General features: G+C 42.1%; 1 protein-coding gene across 6 annotated transcripts in view; it reads left to right on the forward strand.

The window, feature by feature from the left end:
* The window catches only part of KCNIP1 (potassium voltage-gated channel interacting protein 1), a 467,950-nt gene that overhangs the window by 316,932 nt on the left and 135,234 nt on the right, over nt 1-15,784 (forward strand). Inside the window, exon 1 of one of the 6 annotated variants that reach the window (XM_064671394.1) lies at nt 709-733. The exons of the other annotated variants lie outside the window; for them this stretch is intronic. The gene's annotated coding sequence lies outside the window, so the exon portion shown is untranslated. Of the gene's footprint in view, nt 1-708; nt 734-15,784 lie in introns of those variants that run through there. 6 annotated transcript variants of the gene reach the window in all.

Consider the following 15,784-nt stretch of genomic DNA (forward strand, 5'->3'; position numbering starts at 1 on the left):
CCAGTGGGGTTAGAAATCTCTGAATATTATGAAGTCTGAGTTGGTATATTTGAGTTGGAATGGCAGCCTGCTACCCAGCTTGAGAGAGGCTCTTCTCATGATGCTTAGTAAACCACCATTAAGGAATTTACTGTGCTTTGGCAAGTGGAAAAGATGTTTCACTCAAATGTTTTTCACCCAAATCTCATTCTGTAAAGAAAACTGCTGGGAGACTGATGTGAGGACATTGCTTTAAAACCTCACCTGACTTCACGCAATAGTTTGAGGTCCAAGTACTTGCTTCCATGCTAGGAACAGAAGTTCTCCCTGTGGCTGTTGGCTTTTATCTTTCTATTTCAAAGGTCAATGAAAAGTGTACAAACCCCGTCTTTCTCAATATGCTCAGCCTTGCACTCAGTCATGTTGTTTTAAACAATGCAGAAATAGTCTGTTGCATTGTAAAGCAGCAGGAGAAGGGAAAGCTGGGGACAAGACTCAATGAGCACACAAAACAGTACTTTGTAATAACAAGAAATGCAGCAGATGTGTTTTGCCCTTTGACAGTGCAACCTCTTGTAATTAAATTATCAGGATGAAAAAAACCACTCAATTATTTAAGGACTGGAAAAAAAGTGCAGTTAAATAAATAATTTGAGAGATTTCTGTTAAGTTTGAAATTGTAATCCCAAATTTGTATGTTGTTTTCTTGCAGGTAAGTCTGGATTGGTCTGTCTGAACTGTGCAGTATGGAAATGTAAGTGACCAAAGTAAGCCTTCTTCATGCTGTTTCAGCCTGTTAACAAGGTCAGAGTGTTGTCTTTATTTTTGAGCTCTAATACTTTAAATTAAAATCAAAATGGAATGGATAGTGTAATTGCAGAATGCTATGGCTATGCAGACACAGTGGGATCTTTATGTCGGCTCTGAATGTTAACAGAACAGATGCATTCACTGGTCCATCCTTAAACCAAGACTGGGTTGGGACAATATGAAATAATCACATTATTGACATTGTAAAGGCTAATACAGCTTTTATACTATTTTTCATTGATCATTTAAATGGATTCTTTACTTATCAGAGATTGCCAGATACAAAACTTTCAGTGCCTGCTCTTGAGTAGAGCTAAAGGTCATACTCAGAAAAGCTTACTTTGTGGATTGTTCAGAAATAATAATCTTTTATTAATGACCTGGCAGTAGGACCTTGCTAGAAGTCAGTAAAGTGCTGCTGTTGGACTGGCATGCTCTGCTTCCCCTGTAACACATACTCTGTCACATGCCTGCTAGAAGTAAACCTCTTTCTTTTGCAAGCTTCCCAGCACTGGAATGATCAGGCTCCATTGAGGCATTGTCATCTTTATTGTATCAGAGTTGAAAATTATTTCCTTTCAACATTTCTTCCTCCTTTTTCTTCTCCAGTTATCTCCAGGAGCAATTATATTCATCTCCTGTCAAATCCTAGTGTTGTCTGTTTTCATAGTTTGAAATTGGCTCCCCTTGAGAGTTCGAGGGGCTCAGAGGTGATTGGGTGCCAGGGCAGTGTTCCCTGGAGAGCCAGTCACCACTCATGTCGTTCGCTTCTGCTCAAAAATCATGTATCACTGCACCGGAAACGGTTGGCATTGCTGTCTCGGTTGTTTTGCTGTTAGTGTCTGCTGCGTGTAGGTGGACAAGGCCAGGGGGTGGCTGGGCTCCCTCTCTTCCTCTCCAGGGGGGAGAGGGGAGCCCTGCGACCCCCCAGCTCAGCCTTTGGCTAGAGTTAGTCAGCATTTGGAGTCTGTGCTGTGAAGGAAGGGATTCACAGCACCTGAGGTAAGAGGGAGGAGGCCAGGCCTTCTTTCCCCCCCTGCAGCTGCGGGACGCTTGGGACAGTGTATAACTGGACCAAACTGCCTGTGGCCAAGGCTAGGGGGCTTTTTTTCCCCCCACTGCATTGAGGCTGGCGGGGGGTGGATTTTGAGGCTCAGCACTTGAGCAGAGCCAAGTGGACAGGCTGATAAATCAGCTCTGTGCTTGGGAGAAGAATCCCAGGCGAAATTGGAGACGGGCCAAGAGAGGCTCGGGAACTGCCTGTCAAAGCTGAGCGGGGGCAGCCAAAAACTGACTCAGAGGAATGAAGATTCCAGGCCGTGGACGCTTGATAAGCTGCACTGCAGCAGCCTACGGACCGAGGTGGGACACCGAGAGGGAGAGATCACCAGCAGCAGGAGAGCAAGGACTCAAAGCTATTTTCTCAGACTTCATGAGGAGGAGAGACTACAACAAACAACTGCTGGACTTGGTGAGGAGGGAGTGTTCAGGAGCCCAGAACACTCCCACGGCAGACTGTGTTACATATCAGCCCTTAAAGGCTGCTCCTGGACTAAAGTTAAAGGAGGGGCTTGAAAGGACTGACTGATAGTAATGTAATATATATATATATATAGCTGCCTTTAGTTTGTATAGTATTTATTTGTGTAAATAAATGTATATACTTCCCCCTTCCCCTACAGAAGCCTCTGGCCTGAAAGTTTCTCTCCGATGTTAGGATAAATTGCTGAGAAGGGGTGAGGGAAGCTTGGAAGTTGGATTTTAGATTTCTAATGTGGTTCAAACTGTGACTTCTTTACAAGTCTGTGAAAGACTCTGTTGTCCTAATCTATGATTCCTGTGCATGTACCAGTAACAAAAATCTTTCAGCAACATTTCTGTACACCCATGTTGTAGTATCCCTTGAGATCAATGCAGTTGTGGTACATGATACATGTTCCCTGAGAGCTGTGTGTGCATTTGAAAAATGTTCACTATCCAAATACAATTTTTTTCATATTTCAACTAGACACTCTAAAAGCTACTGAGTGTCCTCAAATTAACTGATTAGTTCTAAATCACTCTAACTTTCATGCATTTGATTATCTCATTTCAATAACTATTCAGATCAGGCAGCAAAATGTTATATGAATACTAAGAAATTTCATATGCTTGCCTTTTTGCCTTTCCTTTTTCCTTTCCCTTTCACCTTTTCTGTTCTCTTTTCCCTTTCTTTCCCTTTCCCCTTCTGTTGACTGTTGTTAGGAAAGCTTTTATCAACTGAGAAAAGGAGCCATATGTTCTTTACAGCTGTATCACCACTACCCTTTTGAGGATGACATATCAAGGAAGTATTTTCCCATGCTAGCAAGTGCCTCCCTTCTGGAGTGAAGCTGAGATTCGAGGTTAGCAAAATGTGTTACTAGATTCACACATGCTGTATTTCTCTCTCTGAATGTATTTTTTTCTCCTGAAAGATCACAGTCGCTTTGGTCATGCTCACCCATCTCTTTGGACATCCTAGACATAACAGCCTCAATACACATTCACATCCACTTGTGAACACCTTCTTGATACCAGTTTTATATCTCAGCTTGTATCCTGCACTTTCTATAGAATAACTCATTCACCAAAGAACGTGAACCACTTTAAGGTTGATCCTTTTGAAGCCTTTTGATTCCAACTTTCCAGTTTTGGCTTTTGAAATCAGTTTGGTTTCCAATTGGCTGAGCAGATTCTTTTCCTACGCGGGAATTATCAGCCTCTAACACATGCATGTACCATTGACTCTGTCAGGGCATGTGATACTTCTTGCATTTTCAAACTGGATATACTGAGCTCATGCCTTAGGTACCCAGCTGTATTCCCCTTCCACATTCCTTAGATCCCTCATCAACCTTGGGTTGGGGAGTTCTGCAGAAGGAGCTGTTTCCACACTCCTTAAAAAATTTATTCATTGCTTCCAAGGGCAATAAGCATCACTTTGAACCAGGCACACTGCACATTATCGATGAAATAAATATGCTGTAGCGTAACAAAGCTGTGTAGTGTATTTTAAGGAACTCTGGAACTATTAATGGAAGAAGAGTTGGATGTGAAAATACCATCCCTCATGTCTCATTGCTATGAAAAGCAGGTTTGTATTTCAGCATTTCTCTTTGAAATGTGTAAATGCCTCTTTCAAGGATTTTTAGATGTGAATATGGATACTGCCAAATAAAAAATAAAACCTTAAAAATCAACATCTTCTGTAGTCTAAGTTAAAAGCAGCATTTTGGAAAGGAGCTGCAATTTAAAGAAACATATGAAAAATAACTTACTGTAATTCCACTTAAGCCAAAATTAATATTTAGCTCATATGATCCTTCCACTGGCTGCAGGAATGATGCTGAGGGTTTAGGAGAGAAGTTAAAAGGGAATGGTTTGAAAATGCTGTCCACATATAGCCAGCATCTGCCCTGGCATATCTCAGAACATAGCACTATGGAAGATTTCATCAGGTTTTAAGATTTCGTTTTTAAAAACTACCTCTTCTGTAAGCCTCACATAAGGAGCAGTAGCCCTCGGGCTAATGATCATATACAAAGAAAAATATTCTGCCTTAAAATAAAATGAATCCTAACCCCCAGCAGATGAGGACTGCAGTTCTCTTCAGTGATGACTAGTTTGTGTGGTGTCTACAGAAAGCTGCACTCTCAATCTAAACCTTGCTAGGCTGTGAAACAAGGAGCACTGGGGAGTCCTTCCTATGAAAGAGAACTGTTATGGGAAGCGTCTCCTAGAGCTCAGCTGATGGACTGTGCTCAGAGGATCACTTGCAGTATTGTACTCCTAAAGGGACTGCAACAGCCTTTGCTTTGTGATTTATACCTTCATGTTGATGTCAAAATCCTCCTTGCCATTGTTTTAGTAGAGAAGAGGAACAAGACAGAGCCTATTGCTCTTGGAAAATGTAGGAAGGAGAGGCTTGTGATTAGACTTTTGATTGGGCAGGTTATTGGGATAACACTAGTAGAAAAACAACAAGGAAATTCAGCAGAGAGAAGGGGTGGAGAGCACGTGTAGTTTTGAGATATTTGTAATTTTAGGATGAGAAATTGGTACATTTCTTAAATTTAATATCAAGTCAATATTTATATTTACAATATTTGTAGTATTTATTGGGGGGGGATTGGAACTAGATGACTTTAAAATCCTTTCCAATGCAAAGCATTCTGTGATTCTGTCATTTTGTGAAAGGCTGGGCTGTGTTTATCCACAAAGAGAATTCTGATTGTGCGAGATCTTTGCACTGTTCTTGAGTGAATGTACTACAGAATGTGACACATGTAAAAATGTGTTTTTGAACATAGTCTTAAATGTATTTGTTTGGGGTTTTGGGATTAGTGGAGGAACTGTACAGGGGGTACCTTCAATTTCAGTCTTGCCTCTTAATTAGGCACAGCACAATGCAAGACATTCCGTGGAGTGGGATGTGACCTAAAAGGTGTTTTTAATGAGTAACTGAGTATGCTAGACACTTGTGCAACAGAAATTGCTAATATGATTGGGAGGGGAAGAAAACAAAAGTCGTAAGATTAAAACTATGCTTATTTTTCTTTAAACTTTGTAGTTCTAAACCCCAAGTGGCACTTGTTGTCTCTGATAAAGCAGCGATGGTAGTTTAGCTATAGTTCTGTTTATTGCACTCTTTCCCTTGCCACAGTTCTCCACATGGGCCAGGGAACTGATTATGCTCATATTCAAGTATAAAGGTTTCTCTGAGTTTGAAAGAATTGAAATATGACTTCTGTGTTTAATTGATGGAACTGTTTGCTCACCTTTAGCATAGAGACAGAATGCCATGCTCTTCCTGCCATAGAGTTATATATTTGGCTGGTATGGTCGTGAAAGCCCAGATATGATGGAAAATGCTGAAGAACAGAGTGTCTTAAATCTCCTCTAAGCAGGCTCAGCTACTCTGGCCCTTGAAATGCCAGTCAACTCCCTGAAGACTTTCTAGGTGAAAAATCATACTGATACTACTTTCACAGATGTGCTATGAGCAGCAGAAATGTTTCAGTCTTAAGTTGAAATATAAAGTGATCAACTTTAGTAAAAACACAGAGGAAACCTCAGGCTGCTCCTGTTTTTCTGCACTTTGATGGCTGAGAAAGAAGCTTATTGCCCCTGAAACAAAACTTTTATCTGTAGTTTAATGACTTACCCCCTGAAGCTAAGGATATTTAGTATAGTTAAATTCATTGTGAAACAGGCTGTGGAGGAGAAGAACAGGGCCTTTTTGATTATTTGTGAAGATTCATTTTGCATTATTTCTCACTGTTCATTTTCCCTTTAAAACAGCTCCCTTGAGCCAGAAAAAATCCTGATGGGAGAATTCTCCCTAAGTTTCTTGTTTCTCTGTACTGCTGATGCTTGTACCAATGATAGAAAGTGGTACACCATCAGGTGTTCTGGATAACCCACCCATTTCTGAAGCCTGCAATATGGGTATGGCAGTAAGTGTCTGAAAGACAGAGGATGTCTTAAGATTTCTGTAAAGTAATTTATGTAAAGATTGAAGCTTTTTATTGAAACTCCGTTTCACCATGTATTCTTCAAACATTTTCTTTCCTGAGGTGAAAGTTGAATGCTCAGTAGCCATGTATGTATTGAGGAGTACACAGGCTTTTAAATAATGTCTTATTAGTGCACAGATGTGTATTAAGCGCCATATCATGAACATGGGCCCAGCTCAGTTCTTGTCAAACCCACAGACAAATCTGGTTAGTTCTGAAGCACTTTTTCTGATGTTTGTGGTAATGTAAAATTGCAAATATCTGTAGCCTTCTCAAGCTTTGTTCAGATTTTACAGAACTTTAGCCCTATCACAAGGACTGTCTCCTGTGTGCCAAAAGAATGGCAACATCCATGCAACCAACAGATATATGTATCTGTGATATTTGAAAACTTGCAGATTACTGTCCATCTGCTTTCTACTTCTGTCCTGTTATTTCCTGAAAAAACTGAGCACAGCTACACATTCACTGATGCCACTCAAGCTAGTAGGAGTGTCTGCATTACCAACATTTTGCTATTGGGAAGATGTTTGACAGTGAAAAGAGAAATATTTTACACCAAGCAAAGTGTTGTGTCTTGTGACTAGGAAGTGTGGCTGTAAGGCAGGCTGTCTGTGAAGTCTCAGGCAACAGGTACATTTTTCTGTTCCAGATAGACTCATGCATGTACAACACCACCTTCTTTTGCCTGTTTTCAACTGGCTCCCAGCTGACTTCAGCCCCACAATTCAATTAATTTACATTTTTTTTCTTCTTAAGCAGAAGGGCCTTAAGAAAGGATGTATTTGTCCTGTCCCATGGCAGTGTATTGCATTTTGTGTGTTCCAGTTTCTCATCAGTAACTTGTTTCTTCCTGTAGCAATTTTTCAATATTATCCCAGTGTGCAGATGATCATAATTTTTCTCTATGTAGGTCCATGATATTTCATCTCTCCTTGTTTGTTAGAACCATAAATAGTCTAGTGTAATAGACTATTAGAATAGTCTAATAGAATAAATTGCCACTGTGATGAACTCATCACACCAAAAAATTATTTCCTAATTCTATACAGTTTTTCTAGGTCTTCTGGATGTCTGTCTCTGTACGCCTCAGAGATAGTTGCCCCAAAGCAATTGTTTTGTGGTGGATTTGATGTGAGCTGAGAAGCATTAGTAGGCCCTATGCATTATCTACATTCTTCACGAAAGTTTATTTGTTGATAAGTCTCCTAAATATAAGCACAATATATAGAAGTGTTAATCTTTGGCTCCCAATATTCAGAAGTATATTTTCACTCTGAGTTTACAACCTGTTAATAATTTAGTCAGAACCATGGAATGTCACTTGACCTACTAGAAAGTTATTAGTACCTCTAGAGGGTTGAGGCCAACTAATGCTTTGGGAAGAGAAAGTGGAATTTCCTTTTTAATTCATTAAGAATTAATAAATGCATGAGGGAGTGAGGGAGTTTAAAGGTAAATGTATCACCAAGAAAAACTGTATGGCATAAAAGGAAAGCTGGAAAAGCAATTCCATCTCCTATATTAATTGTTGTTGGGTTACACAATGGTTGGTAGTTTGCCAGCTCTCTAAAGCCTGTTGAATTTGCTTTTGGAGATGAGAAGATTAAATTTGATTGTTTTCCCTTTCCTGTCACCTTGTCTTTATAAACCTTTCTCTTTCTGTTGTCTGTTGTGAATCAATAAATGCTGTTGTTTTTAGAGTGAACCTTTCTTTGTTATGGAGGAATTCTAGGAAATTTAACATTACACAGTTCCCCCTTGTGGGAAGTAGTGAACCTGAAAACTGGGTACCTCAGTGGTCCTGGGGCTCAACATCCCTTTGGCTTTCTCTGTCTTATTGCAGGTGTCCTCCCTACTACAGTTCCTCTGTAAAATACATGTAAAATATGGTTACCATGTTTGCATAGTTTTCATTCAATGTTCATAGAGACTGGGTGTGGTGGTTTGACAACCCCCCCCAAAAAAAAATCCAATCTCCAAGCTTCCCCCACCTTCCCACAATTTTACCTCAACACTGAAGAGAAACTTTCAGGCAGGCACACCTCTGTAGGGGGAAGGGAAAATATATATGCATTTATTCCTATACAAATAAATACTGTACAAACTAAAAGCAACTATATATATACAATATTTCACACTTCTATCATCCCTCTGAGCCACTCCCATAATTCAGTCCAGGAGAAGCCCTTAGGCTGGTAGGTAAACAGTCTTTCTCTCATTGGAGTGTTCAGGGAAAAGGGTTTCTCTGATCCACCCCTCCACCAACCTCTAGCTCTTTACTGAAGTCTCTTCTTCCTCATGAAGTCCAAGAAGATAGTTCTAAGCCTGTGCTCCTTGGCTCCGTGCCAGTCTCTTAGGTGTGACTCTCTGTTCCATGGCTGCTGTAGTTTTCCATTTCGGTAGCCACGTCTAAATCCAACGTAGGCACCTCCAAACCTGCCTCGGTCCGTCTCAGTTTCGCCTGGAGTTTTTTTCCCCTGGCACCGAGCTGCTTTCATTATCAGCCCATCCTCTTTGGCTCGGCTTCAAAATACTAAGCCTTACATCCACTCCTACTTACAGTGAGAAAGAAAAGCCCCCGCTCAGCTTTTGCTACAAGCATTCGATTCAGTTATGAACTGTCCCGAGCTCTGCAGTCTGGCTGAAAAGGGGGGGTAGGAAGAGGGCCTGGCCTCCTCACAAGGAGCTTGCCTCTCTCTCTCCCCCTTACCTCCAACTGTTGTGAGTCTCTCTTCCCTCACAACACACACTCATTCTTACATGTTGTCTTCAGCCCTAGCTTGGCCAGGGCTGTGGGGGCACCCCTCGGCTACTCTCTCTCACACACTCACTCAGACACAGCAGCAGATTGCCTCTGCCAACTCTGCCAACTCACTTCTGGCAGTTGTGATATCCAATTTCACAGGAGTAAAAAAGAACAGCTGCTATTGGTCTTCCTGGCCGGAATCTCAACTGGGATTAACCATTTCTAACTCAGGGTCCCCTGGGGGAAGAAGGAAGAGCATCTTACCCCAGGACACAGGAGAGCAAGAGTTTCCATTGATGCTTCCGTATTTCAAAGCACATCCAGCACAGCCTGGGACAAGACAAGAAGGAGTGAGTCAGCCCTTTGAGACTGCTCTCACAGAGCAAATGATCTCAGTGAAATGCATTGTTGGTGCTCTACGTCAGTTAGTGCCGATTTCTGCCAGTATTTCAGGAAATCTTCATTAACTCAGATACAGAGTACTCCAGCAGCAAGATTCTGGGGGTCTAAGTGTAAGCCTTGCCTGCATATGAAAATTATGATCAGACCTGCACTTTCCTCTGGCACTACTTCATCCCACTATTTTCAGTTATCTCTAGCAGCCCTGTGAATGCAATCTTGTCATTCCTGCAGATGTACAGGATCAGCTTCTTGGCTTCAGTTTTGCTGAAAACTGCTCAGGGCCATGATGGTGCAATTACTGTGTGGTAGGTGAGCCCAAGATATGAATTTTGGTGACCTGCTGGATTGCAGGAGGCATATTTCAGTATTTTCTGCATAGCTGAATTTACAGCTCTAATTTAAGAAAAGACAGAAGAGAAAGGAAAAATTCACCGAGTTAGTCTGAAATAGTTTCCTTACTCAGCAATTCTAATAGAAAATGGTGTAAGAGAAAGAGTGCTTCCATACTTGAGACAAACCAGGCAGCTTTCAGTGCAGTCAACATGTCAAGGAGCATATTGTGTCTCCATTTCTTAAATGCCTTGTCTGGAGCTATGACAGATATCTGGTAACACAACAGACTGCCTTCAGACACAAGATATGTCTTTCAAAATGCTGCTTCAAAACCAATGTAGTGTTTCTTCCATTAATATAAAACCTTTCCAAAGCTCTCAGTGTACATTATCTGACATGATATTGGCTAAAGTTACTATTTTAGAGAGCAGTGATCAAGTGTAAGATTTGATTCCTTCAAGAAGGATTTTGAAATCTCCAATGAAATTGAATCAATGGGAGTTGCAGTAGGTCTGGAAGCTTTGCTTCAGGCCCTAGTTCTGCTGCTCTTAATGGTGACATTGTAGACACAATCTTGGTTCTCATCAAACCTTTGAATGAGGTAGGTTTGAATAGCTGGTATAGACATCCCCCTCATGAATGGAGGAGACCTTGGAAAGTAGCTGGAGAGCTGAGTGAATGTCCCCAGGATGTGCACAGCAGGGATGGTGGGGAGTCCCCTCCTGCCCTACTGCTAAGCTGCAGTTACCTCACCTGAGGGCTGGGAGGGAGGAGAAGGTGTCATACGGTGGGCTGAGCCTGCAGGCTGCTGCTTGCTGCACATCCCCATGGCTACGGATAGGAGAATGGCAGGAGAGCAGTGGAGCTGACACCCAGCACCACAACCAGGGCTGGAAACAGAGGCAGCCCTGGCCAGTGACTAAAATGAACTTGTGTTTTAATGCTACAGATAGCAGCTCCTTTGGCTTATAGCACACATGTGGATGGAAATTGATACATTGTGTGTGAAAGTTTGCATGATGGTTTGTCTTCAGGCATAATTCTCATTTTTTCTCTCAATCATGACTTTGTCTTGATGATTTTTTCCTCATTATAATTAGAATTTAGAAAGTAAGGTCAACTGGCCTACTAACGCTGCCATGTACTTTTAAAAATGAATGGCAAAATCTGCAGGTCAGATGTGATGGCCAAGCTCCAAATTGTCCCTGGAAGGAGTGTGGGGCAGTGTCCCTGCAGCTCTTGGCAGGTGCACTGCTCCAGCGATCACACAGCCAGCCATGTGTTCCAGCTGCAAGCCAAGGGTAGGATATAATCTTGTCCATTTTCTAAAATAAGACCAGGAAGGTGAGAGCTTCACTTAAGATTACAATTGATCTTGATTTTTTAGCAAGCCTGTATGCTGTGCTGAGATAGGTGTGTTTTTTTTCAGGGAAGCTTCTTGAAATGGCTTCCTATGTGATAATCATAAATTGGGACTGAAATGTAAAAAAAGGCAAAATGTTTCCTTTCTTGGGTATCATATATGGCTTGTAGAGGCAGGATTGGGTCAATCCAGCTGTTCCTCTTTGTGTTTGATTAGAGGAAAAATTCTTCAAACTATAATTTCACCAACATTCTGAAAATTTGCTTTATTTTTTCCCTGCTCTTCTGTGCACCACGTGGGTATTTTTCTCATACCATTAGCACCCTCTGTCTCCTTTTTGTAGCAGAGATTGGCTGTGTTGGGTGTTTGGTACGCTCTCCATTGCCATGCAGTTGGGGGGTCTGAGGCCTCTCTAAAGCTCCATCAGTATAATATAGCCAATTTGACTAAAGCTTCAGGAAGGGAATGAGCATCCACAAGCAGTGCTTTTGCAAACAGCCCACATCGCTGACAGCTGTACGTGCCTGTGGTGGCTGTCTGTTTTAACTCTAATTTCATACTTTGTCTGATATGACAGGTTTTGATACAAGGAAGCACTTTTGTCACCCTTACAGGTTAATTTTTTACAGCGTGAGAGGTTCAGCTGCTTTCCATGCATTGTGTTATCTGTCCTCCTTGCTAAATCCAGGAGAGCAGAATGGCTTTGTCTGGGAAAGTTTATCTGTGAAACACTGAAATGTGAAAATACTTCCCTATTACCTAATGAATCCTGACTGTACTGTTTTGTTATACAGTGCATAAAACAGGAAAATGACAACTAATTTTTTTTAAGACTTAATTCCCATCTGCATTAGATTCTCACTGCATCCTTTTGTATGACATTATTAAAAAATAATTATAATGTTCTGTGTGAATTTTATTCATTGAATAATTTGGCCTGGAATTAATTCTTATCAGCATTTGAGAAAATACTGAGAGCATTAATAGAAATATTGAAAGAGCTGGAACTGACACATTTGCCTTAACAGAGCTGTATTTAAAAAAGATGTGCACACAAAGATACCGAGGCATAATGAAGCCTCCTACACACCACAGAATAAAATATTTATACCATAATCATGCTATTAATAAAAGGATAGCTCAGACAGCATCTGCTGCAACAAAACTCAGCTGAGAGCCTGGTTACAGTCTAGAGGAGCAAACTAATGTAAGAACTGAGGAGCAGAAGCATGTGGACTAGGTTGGGAATCCCTGTCCTGAATTAGCTGTGCAGTTGTGTAATATCCTGACTTTTGAAACAGTCTCACGTGGCAGCTGTCACTGTCCCCGTCTTTATTTCTGGTGTGAAGTGAAGGGCCAGGGAGCAGAGGGAAAATCTGCAGCCCTGCTTGTGCTGCTGCATCCCTGGTGGATCCCCGTGAGTGATGGGGAGGGGTGTCTGCAGTGACCTTCTTGTTTCCAGTTGTTGTTGACTATAATTCTGAGACCGTCAGGAATGGTTGGTCTTGATTAGAGCAGGGCAATCTCAGTGGCTTTGCTGTTGGTTGCTGCCCTTTTATCCTGGTTTTGGCCAGGACAGAGTGAATTTTCTTGCCATAGCTGTGAGGAGCTGGAGCCTGGAGCCACGTGGGCATGTCTGGGTTGTTAATCTACACCACCCATGTCACCCGTGGGGGACAGAATTGCAGGATTCTCACTTCTGGGAAGGATGGGGGGTGGTGGGCGAGGGTGGGGGTGATGGGCATGGTGGGGCCAGGAGTCATCACCTTTACTCTGAGGAAGCCATGTGGCACCGGGTCAGATCATTGGCCTACATGAGCATTTTGCATGTAATCACCCTCTGTTATATACCGTTGTTATTAGCATTGTTGATGTTACTGTTAGTTTTCTTATGCCATTGCTGTTTCCAGTAAATTGGTATCCCAACCCATAATCTTTGCCTTTTGTCTCTCTCACTGGAGGGGGTGGAGGAAGGGGAGTGGCTGCATGGGGTTTAACTTCCAACTGGGCTTAAACCACAGCACCTTATCAAAGTGCTGCTGCCAAACAGGTCATCTTTTCCTCTTTGGGCTTGGCTCGGTTTCCAAGGTTTAAAGAAAGATAAGAAAATAGGAGGTTTGTATAGAGGAGAAATTACAGGTTGAAATGAGAGGAGCAGTTTATCTGTACTGTAAACTGACACTGTGGGTCCAAATCTTAGGCATGCCCTTAAAGGTTAACTGTACAGGAAAAGTTAACTAACAAATGGATACTGTCTTGGTGCTCTCATGATTGCTATCCCGCTTCTTGCTGTCTAATGCACCTGTGAGTTCGCTTAGAGATCTCTCCTTGTTTGCTGAGAGCAGAAGGCTGATGTTTCTCACAAGCGTGGTGATGACACTGGCATGAGCCATGTGGTCCCAGTGTTACACCCAACATGTTACCTGCCAGACACATCTGGATGCCCAGTTCTGCACCAGTTCAAACTTAATCCAGTGTTAGAGCACTGCATGTGAGGATCTCCCTGAGAGTGTGCCAAGAGAAAAGCTGTCTGTAGCTTTGCTGTTTTTACCCATGCCTTTCTCCTCTTTCTCTCTCCCTTTTGTTCTGTCCTTCATGCATCTTAATTTTTATTTCATGCTGTGAAAACTCTGTTTGACTGTGCTAATGAAGCAGTTGCTTAGGGCAAGCATCCACACCTCCAGGAATGCTGGATTTGGTGTGTGCATTGTAGTGGTAACAGAGTTTGATTTCCTGTTGGGCTGTGTCCCTCCATGTGCTGTGATGGCCTGGAAGTCCTGCTGGACAATTGCCCCCTGGCATTGCAACTGCCTGCTGGCCAGGCACCCAGCCTTCCTCCTTGGACAGAGAGGAGGAATGTGGGCAGCAGTGCCCACCACTGCACTGCATGAGCATGGCCGAATGGATAATCATGGATAATGGCAAGTGGATATTTTTCTCTCAGAACACTCCTGTGTTTTTTTGTTGACATGAGTGTTTTCCTGCACAGTGAATCACTGAAGCTCAAAAAAGAACAACTGAAAATTATATGGAAAGTTTCTTACAAATATGATCTATCGCTGTGAGGATGTAACGAACACAGCCTGGATGTAACACAGCCTGAAGCTTTGTTCTGTCAGCTCACTGAAGCTAAATAAGTTTTGACTGGAGTTTATTTGAGTAGATTCCTCTTCTCTCTCTCTCTCTCTCTCTCTGTCTTTCCCCAAAGACATGATTACTGGCAGCTTGGCCTGGTCAGAGAACAGCTGGGAAGTACTCTGGGTTAAAAAATTGCTTTTATCTTTCTGAAAAAAGAGGAAACCTCACATTGCTTCCAGGTAGTAGGGTACAAGCAATCAATAATTCAGTAACAGAGGTGTCACAAGGGCAAAGCACAAGTCCCTTCTCTGCTTTCTAAGTGAGGGTGGGAGAGGCTCCCCCTGCTTGAAACTGTGGCAGTGAGCGAGGACATCTCTCTGCTTCGCATGGGCTAAAGCAGAACTTGGACTTTGCCTCTTGAATGAAAGCAGGGAGAATCATAGAATAATATGATTTGGGTTGGAAGGGGACCTTGAAGATCACTTAGTTCCAACCCCCTGCCGTGGGCAGGGACACCTTACAGTAGACCAGGTTGCTCCAAGCCCTGTCCAAGTGTCCTCAAACACTTCTGGGGATGAGACATCCTGTTCCAGGGCCTCACCACCCTCACCCCTAGATTTTTTTCCTAATATCTAATCTAAACCTACTCTTAATCTGAACCCATTCCCCCTTGTTCTGCCACTACATGCTCTTGTAAATAGTCTTGCCCCATTTTTTCAGTAAGTTCCCTTCAGGTACTGGAAGGCCTCAATTAGGTCACTTCAAAACCTTCTCTTTTCCAGGCTGAACAATCCAATTCTCTGAGCCTTTCCTCATAGGAGAGGTGCTCTATCTCTCTGAGGGAGGGAGGATGCCTTGGCATGTCAAAGAGCTAGGCTGCTATGGAAATGCAATTTTTGTTTAAAAAAAGATCCATTTCTGTAGAACAGTTTTATTTTCTACAAAACAGATTTTTTAACAAGAAAAAGAAATTATATAGTTGTTAATTGGTTATGTTGGTAGCTCAGCTGAGAGCAGCAGCAAACCAGAAAAGAGGTACAAGCGCACTGGACTATGAGAAATCCCCTTTCCAAACAGAAATAAAATTAATTTTGAATGCTCATTGGCATTACCCAGCTCATGTAACTTTTAATAGGAGCAGAGATTTTAAACCTGACCAAAATTAAGCTTAAGTTACTTTCTTCTTTTTACCCTCTGTCCTGGTCCATTTCCATGAGGCAGTCTTTCTTTTTTTTGATTTCTGTACTAAACCATTTTTTGTTGCTGTAAATTGTTATAACTTATGTCTGTACATACAGTACACCCTGATCCTTGAGTCAAGAAAATCCCACACTGATTTCCCCAGCTACTTCCCCATGTGTAGCAGGGGGACCTTATCTCCTCCCAGAGTTTGTAGGGGTTTCGTTTGGGAGGTTGGCAGATCCCCTAGTGTTGACCAACCAAGTGGCTTCTGCTAAATTGGCATCCCAATGCTTCCATGTCCCATTACCTATCTCTCTTAACATAGTCTTCAACAGTCCCTTAATACCTCTC

This window comes from Pseudopipra pipra, chromosome 15 (assembly GCF_036250125.1).
Source record: "Pseudopipra pipra isolate bDixPip1 chromosome 15, bDixPip1.hap1, whole genome shotgun sequence".
Classification (NCBI taxonomy): Eukaryota; Metazoa; Chordata; class Aves; order Passeriformes; family Pipridae; genus Pseudopipra; species Pseudopipra pipra.